Consider the following 7,809-nt stretch of genomic DNA (forward strand, 5'->3'; position numbering starts at 1 on the left):
ATTATTATTAATATTATTATTATCATCCTCATCATCATCATCATCATCATCATCATCATCATCATCATCATCATCATCATTGTCATTACAAAGTGGATCTAAGGTTGCATGATGTCCGCAACAATACATTTTTTTTCTTCTTTTTGGCTTGCTTATCCTCTATTTCATTTTTTTTTCATGTACCTCTCTTACTCTCTCCATGACGTGTTTGGCGAGCAAAAATGGCATTACATCAAGATCGCGGCTTGGCAGGTGAGGAGATTGGCTGGGAGAAGGCGGTAGTGCGGAGGTGGAGTGGGGAAGAGACATATCACTAGAATTACAAAGTTCTATCTGCTCAGTACCTAGTTTTGAGAAATGTGACATGGGAGAGAGAGAAAGAGAGAGAGAGAGAGAGAGAGAGAGAGAGAGAGAGAGAGAGAGAGAAAGAGAGTGAGGATGGGGATGGAGAAAGACAGACAGAAAGCGACATAAACAGAGGATATGAGAGCGGTTTAACAGGGATGTTTATCTGCCTGTATCCTGCTATTTTATTATAAATTTTCATCTTCTTCCCTGTCCCGATCCCCCCAAGTTGACACGCGTAAGGGTCTTTTCTGTGTCCATATCTGCGGACGTTGGAGAACATAGATAGTCGCGGAGACTTCCTGCGCATTCCGCAGTGTGGAGCCTGTGGGTCAGAGATAGAGCACGCCAGGTCGCTGTTTCGTGGTGCGGGGAGAAATGATAGGCCGCTCCTGGCCCTGGTCATAGCTTCGGTTTGTCTCTGGAGGTCATCCAATTGGCCAAAGATACGTCCACAGAATTCGGGAAGACACAGAAGGTACAAAGAGTTTTTAAATAAGGGTATTGGCGCTCATATGACCTTATGCAGTTGAAAGCGCGTAAAACCTTACGAAAACAAAAAAAGGATGGGTACAGCTTCCTTGTCTGTACCATTTTTAATGACTGGGTGATTCGTTATAACCATCTCTTTCGTGGGAGTGGCGCGCGTCGTAAGAGGCGACTAGAGATGCGAAGGTCTGGTTTCTCAGAAAGTGCCAGAAACACCCACAAACACGTATAATTTTTATATCTTGGAATGCAAGGGAGCTTCTACACCAGCAGGACTAATGAAGGACTGTATACAAAGCTGAAGGGACTCTCCTTACCCGAATGTCAGGAGACAAGCCCAGAATGTGAAACGGTAGGAAGAGTTTGTTTGTGGCCCTGAGACAGGGTGAGAAAGGAACTGATAATGGGTACAATTGTATGGGGGGGGGGGGGGTTGGCTTCGAGAGAACCACAGAAATCTTTTAGGGAATTGAAATATTGTACCCAGTGCCCTAGATTTAAATCTACAATTATAGAGACAAGAAGTAGATGGAACCACTTTTCTCATATTTAAACACTGAACTTGCAACCCGCGTAAATTAATTTTTCGTAATATAAAAAATTCATCAACGGAAAAGTTAGAGCTTTGAATCCAAGGGACATTAATTAATTTTCTCACCCATCGAGTGGGAAATATATAATTATTCTCCTTACCCTTGTGTCTCTCTGCCTCCACTGCAGACTAACTCGTTAGACCTTAAACATTCACACAACCAACTATTTAGAGAAAGAACTACTGCTCTGTTTGTCCTTTCCCCCACTTCTATGGACGTGTCTTGTTGTTCGTCATAAAGACGCCCGATTACAACATAATGCCCACGTTTGCTTTGTTTGTTCCTGAGGTATCTCATCGTAGAAATGACACGACAAACACAGGCCAGTAAACCGTCACACATCACGCCCAAATAGTCCCCGTTATAACACATGTTCATTCAGAAAGTACAGCACTATGATGATAATAATAATAATAATAATAATAACAATAACAATAACAATAACAATAACAATAATAATAATAATAATAATAACAATAATAATAATAACATTTTTATCATTATTATTAATTAATAACAATAATAATAATAATATTGGTAATAATGACAATAATAATATAAAAAAAATTTATGATAAAGATAATGATAATGATAATGATAATTATAGTAGTAGTATGATATTGTTAAAAATATTAGTAACAAGGATGATAATAACAATAATAATAGTAATGAATAAAGAAAATAGAACGACATTATTGTTGTAATGAATTTAGGCATAAGCCCCGAAATTCCCTAAAGAAATTTAAAGACTGGTAAAACATAATTATTATTTTAGAATTAAAATTGTTCTGATAATAACGGCTATCCCATTTTCTTTTTGATCTCATTAACTGTGTGTCCTCAATATTGCGACTTATGTTGTTGCTCGCCTCAATAGAGAAGCCCAGAATTCTTTGATGAAATTGGAATATTGTACCTAACGCTCTAGATTTCAATCTACAATTATAGGGACGAGTTGTAGATGGAACCACTTTCCCCAATTTAAACACTGAACATGCAAACCCATTAAATGCATTTCTCGTTATGGGAAAATGTATATTTTCAAAAACAAATAATTGTGTTTTCAAAATGCAGAACAGTGAATTTTCTGCTTCGTGTGCGTTCTTTATTGTTTGTATTGGTTTAGAAAAATTGTATTTAGTATTTCATTTATATATCAATAATAACTAAATTAAAAAATATAAAGTTTAAAGTGCACGTTTAATAGAATGTTAAGAGCCTGACCTGATCCATATTGCAATACTATGTCCTCTGAGAATATCTCTATGGATTTATGGGAAAAACGTATCAGGATGAATATAAGCTTGGCTTTCTCCTTTATTCAAGCTAAAGGAATATATCTTTAAGGCGCAGGAACGCTTGTACACTATACATCTAAGGACAGTGAACAGGTGTCCTTTTAAACACTACCTATATGTTCATATTAATAATTTCAACCACCCCTCCCCCGCTTTTTACTCTGTCTCCATACTAAACCCTTCCTCATAGAAATTGAGAGTTGAGGCTTAATACCTTAAACTGCTATATTATCCACCCTGCAATGCTTGGGCACTTGATGAGGGTGGCATATCAGCCGTTGGTCGTGCCTGGGGTATTAAACCGTATCAAAAGCTTACGTTAGACCGGAGCTCTTCTGAGAGCACTGTTTATCTTCCCACTGTTTGAGATCAGTGTTGTATTGACGTAAACATGTCACTCACAGATTGGGGAGAAGGGGGAGGGAGCAGACAGAGAGAGAGAGAGAGAGAGAGAGAGAGAGAGAGAGAGAGAGAGAGAGAGAGAGTAGGTGGGGGAGGGAGGGACAGAGAGGAGAGAGAGAGAGAGAGAGAGAGAGAGAGAGAGAGAGAGAGATGGAGGAGGGGGGAGAAGGAGGGGTAGGGGAGGGGCGACATATACACACACACGCACACACAGACAAACACACACACACGTACACACACACACACACACACATACGTACATAGTACATACATACTGACACAGGAATGGAACAAGAAAATGCGAAAGAGAGAGAGAGAGAGAGAGAGAGAGAGAGAGAGAGAGAGAGAGAGAGAGAGAGAGAGAGAGAGAGAGAGAGAGAAAGAGAGGGGGGAGAGAAAAAGAGAAACAAAGAGAGAAATATCGAGAGAGACACAGACAGACAGACAGACAGACAGACAGACAGACAGACAGACAGACAGACAGACAGACAGACAGACAGACAGACAGACAGACAGACATTTCAACTCACATGAGATGTCATGTCTTTTTTTTATACTTGTGACAGCTCTACACATCAAACAAAGCAAGAACAAAAAACAGCCCATAAAATATCTGGTGTCAAAAAACAAAAAAAAAGAAGAAGAAAAGAAAGAAAAGGACCTACTTAAAGGGCAATACATCTGTCATATTTTGATCAATTTCAACAAAACTTGAAAACAAACAGGATTTAACAAGGGAGCATCAAATCTATTACTATAAAGGAAAACAAGAACTTTGCTCGAGATACCATCAAGTTTTTATAAAATTTAAAAATTGATCAAAAGCAAAACGTTACAGTTTTTAAAAAAAATGTGTATTTGTGTATTGAAGAACCAACCAACGTAAAACTGGCTTTTGCCAAATGAACTCAGGGATGATAGTTATCTTAATTTGTATTCTCCAGGTTGTGACTATTTCTCTCTAGACAGGTTTTAATATACCGCTAGAAATCTTTGATAACACCTTGGAATATTTCTGGGTCTACTCTTTCGACCACCTATTCGATAAAGAATTCTAACTGATCTATTGTTTGTTGATTGTTTCCGCTGACTCAGTCTGTCAAAAAAAAAACAACAACAACAACAACCACCCCCACCCAAAAAAACAAAGGAAATAATCGGAGGTGTTGAAGTCAGAGGAAGGCGGTGACCATATTTTATTGTAAGTTTTTGGTTTATTTAAAGAATTCCCCAAATATTTCTTGTAACCATGCTAGTGGTCACTTTCGAAAAAGACCTCCTCAACAGCAAAACCCTTTCACACACACTCCCCCCCCCCCCCCCCACCACTCTTTCCACTTAAAAAGTCTTCAAAAACTTTTTAGTTATGATGACACAGCCATTGGTATGTCATGATCGTTGTTTTTACTGTCCGTGTCCTGAAAATAAAAAAGGATGATCCTGTCCCCGCCGAGTGATTTGTACAAGTAACGTTTTGCGTTACACTCAATTTTGGCAGGAATTTTTAAAACTTGATATTTATCTCGAACACACAAATTGGTGTTCTTCATTTCAAAACAGTTGTGGAAATCAGTAGAAAGAAGACGAGTTTTTGCCCTTTGAATGAGACCTCCTTTTACACACCCTGTAAACGTATTTAGCAAGTGCAACAGTACTTTTAAAAGTGATTTTTTTTTTCAGGTTTCTTTCTCTGTGGCGTAATATTACATTTATGTGCCTGTGCTCCCCAGTCTTGTGTTGATTTGAATAATAATATGATTGTTGAGATTTTAAAAATCCCATTGATATTGCTGTTGTTCATGTATAGACCGTCTTTGCAAAGAAAATAAAACGTTTTTTTTAAAAGTTTTGGTTCCCTTGAAGTTGGACTTTAAGAATTTGAAAAAAAAAAAACTTCACTTGCCTTGTCATGCAGTATTCATTTCGAATTTGGTGCATGATATTGGAAGTTACTTTTCACAATAACATATGGCTTTTTTATTCCTTAACAACAGCAACCAAAAGTAGTGTACTAACTGTACCGTCCCACTTTTCAATAGTCAGTAATTAACCATCATCATCATCATCATCATCATCATCAACATCATCATCATCATCATCATCATCATCATCATCATCATCATCATCATCATCATTTTATCAATCGTTACTAGCAATATTATTGTTATTTTTTGTATTCTACATATTATTATCATTATATAAGCATACTATGATAACTATTATTATCGTCATAATTATTATAATTACTCTGATGATGATGATTAGGATAACAGTAACAATAACGATACTAGACAATATCATTACAGTTTATGTTCTAGAAAGATCATTACTCAACTTTGGCAGATGTACTGTGGATATGTCCTTTTTAGATCTAACACAAAAGAACAGCGGTGTTATTTCAAGCGCATATTGGAATCAGTTTTTGCTCACACCTAGCCTTGGAGTATGAAAAAAACAACAACATTAAAGTCGAGTTTTATCGGCTCACCCCAGCACCCTACCCCTCCTGATCTTGCTTTTCATTTCAAATAAAATGCTGAGGCCTCGTCTCCTGGCGGCGATCAGTCTTTAAAAAATACATCTTCGTTATCCCCCCCTCCCCCTGACTCGTGTTTCTATACACGTCCTTCGTGGCAACAGCCACACGATAGCTTTGTCACTTGTCATACTCGGCGTGGAAATACCGCCCAATTAAGGGTTTAACCGCCTCCTAAAGTGTGCCGGTATATTTACGATTCCTTGAAAAGCTTAGCGGATTATGTCCTACACAGTGTGCCGGTAAATGACGGTTTTCTCGCTTTATCGGACTGGATCAACACGAGCACTGACAGGCAAACACTGGCGACTCTCCACGTCTTCATGTCTGTTGGGCCCAGTCTTGTGTCACGCCGCCTGTCAGGTTACACGTAACTAATCATTCTTACTTATATAATGATTGTTATTGTAGAAGTTTTTGCGCGCCAATCGACACTATTTATTAGCTCATTTAGGAGGCGGGTTGGTTCTATATACCCTGCTTGTCAAGACTAATCCAGGGTGATGAGCTACAACATCCTCGTAGAAATGTTTGTTTGTCTGTTTTTGTAAAGAAAAGCACATCGACATAATACTTACTTACTTTTTTTGAGGATGAAAATGTAAAAAAGTAAGTAAGAATTGTGTCGACGTGCTTCTCTTTACAAAACGAAACAAAGAGACAAAAGAGAAGCACATCGACCCAATAACGGTCATTTAGTGCTGGGAAAAAGTAAGACAGACATACAGAAACAATAGAGGGAAAGTACAGAAGTAGAACTTACCAGTTGCACCCTCCAACCACCCGTGTCCTAGTAGAAAGACAGAGATACTCTACAGAAAGTCTCATTATACGGGAATCAAACTCATGTCTCTTACGTGCAACGACAAAGCAACTAACCGCTATACAACAGTTTTTACTTTCTTTAACTTTTAATAAGACTATCCGTAAAGCGTACTATGATTTTTACTTGAAGGAAACCATGTATGTCCTGTCTTCAAGTACAACCTTAAACTTACACAATAGCTTTTTTTGACGAGCCCACAGCAACCTAAGCAATGTAGAGAAATCGAAAGAGCTAGGCGTAATTTATTACCAATATATAGTGGTAGAATACAATTTTGCACGTTGCACAAGGGCAGAAATGATTGCTTTCAAATTTGTACGCACCATGGACTCAATCTTGAGTATTTTAGAGGCGGGTGTTTTGGCCCTGCATGTGAAGGTCAATGAGTGGCATACAATATCCGTGCAAATTGGCATAGAAGCTCAATAAAATAATATACACGAACGGGAATCGAGCTCACGTTGTCGCACAAGGAAGAGCATAACCATTTCATCATAGATGCAGGTCAAAATACTAGGAAGTACTTTAAAGCGACAAGGTTAAACACATAATATTATAAGTTCACCATTAATCAAGGCTTCTTTCAAGGTGAAGCTTTGATTATGTTTTCCAGAAATTTGGCAAAACATTATTAATCCCTTAAAAGTTGTTTTGAGGTAACCCCCCACCCCACATCTTTTTTGAATCGCTATAATGTACCTTAACTGTTCTAGTTGCATGTCCACACTATTCGCTGAATGAAGTTGGGGGATGCCTGTGTGGATGAAGGGACCTCAGTATAAGGGAGCAAACAAATGATGGGTTAATCTTTTTGTTTCATCAGAATCTGTCACATTATAAACGATGTAAATGATCATCCGAAGGAAGATGGTCATTGAGATAAATGAAGGCGGCAGTATGGCTATGCAATGAAATGAACTCGCCATGAAGATTAGTCAGTTTGAGTTAAGGGAAAGACATCAACGCAATAAAGAAATAATAATGATTGCGTTTATGATAGCGCATTTCCACGCACTACAGACCGCTCTATGCGCTTTACAAATAGACATATAGAGCAAGGTGGGGAGAAAGAGAAAGAGAGAGAGAGAGAGAGAGAGAGAGAGAGAGAGAGAGAGAGAGAGAGAGAGAGAGAGAGAGAGATAACGGTGGAGAGAAAGGGAGATAGAGATGGAGAGAAAGAGAGAGAGAGAAAGATAGAGAGAGAGAGGGGAAAGAAGATAACAATAATATTATCACAAAGTTCCGCAGCGACCCGCCCCCGCGTGCACCTGCTGAAAGGTGAAGGGAATCTAGGCCGCCCGCCGCCCACTCACCGTTATT

This window comes from Aplysia californica, unplaced genomic scaffold (genome assembly GCF_000002075.1).
Source record: "Aplysia californica isolate F4 #8 unplaced genomic scaffold, AplCal3.0 scaffold00319, whole genome shotgun sequence".
Taxonomy (NCBI): Eukaryota; Metazoa; Mollusca; class Gastropoda; order Aplysiida; family Aplysiidae; genus Aplysia; species Aplysia californica.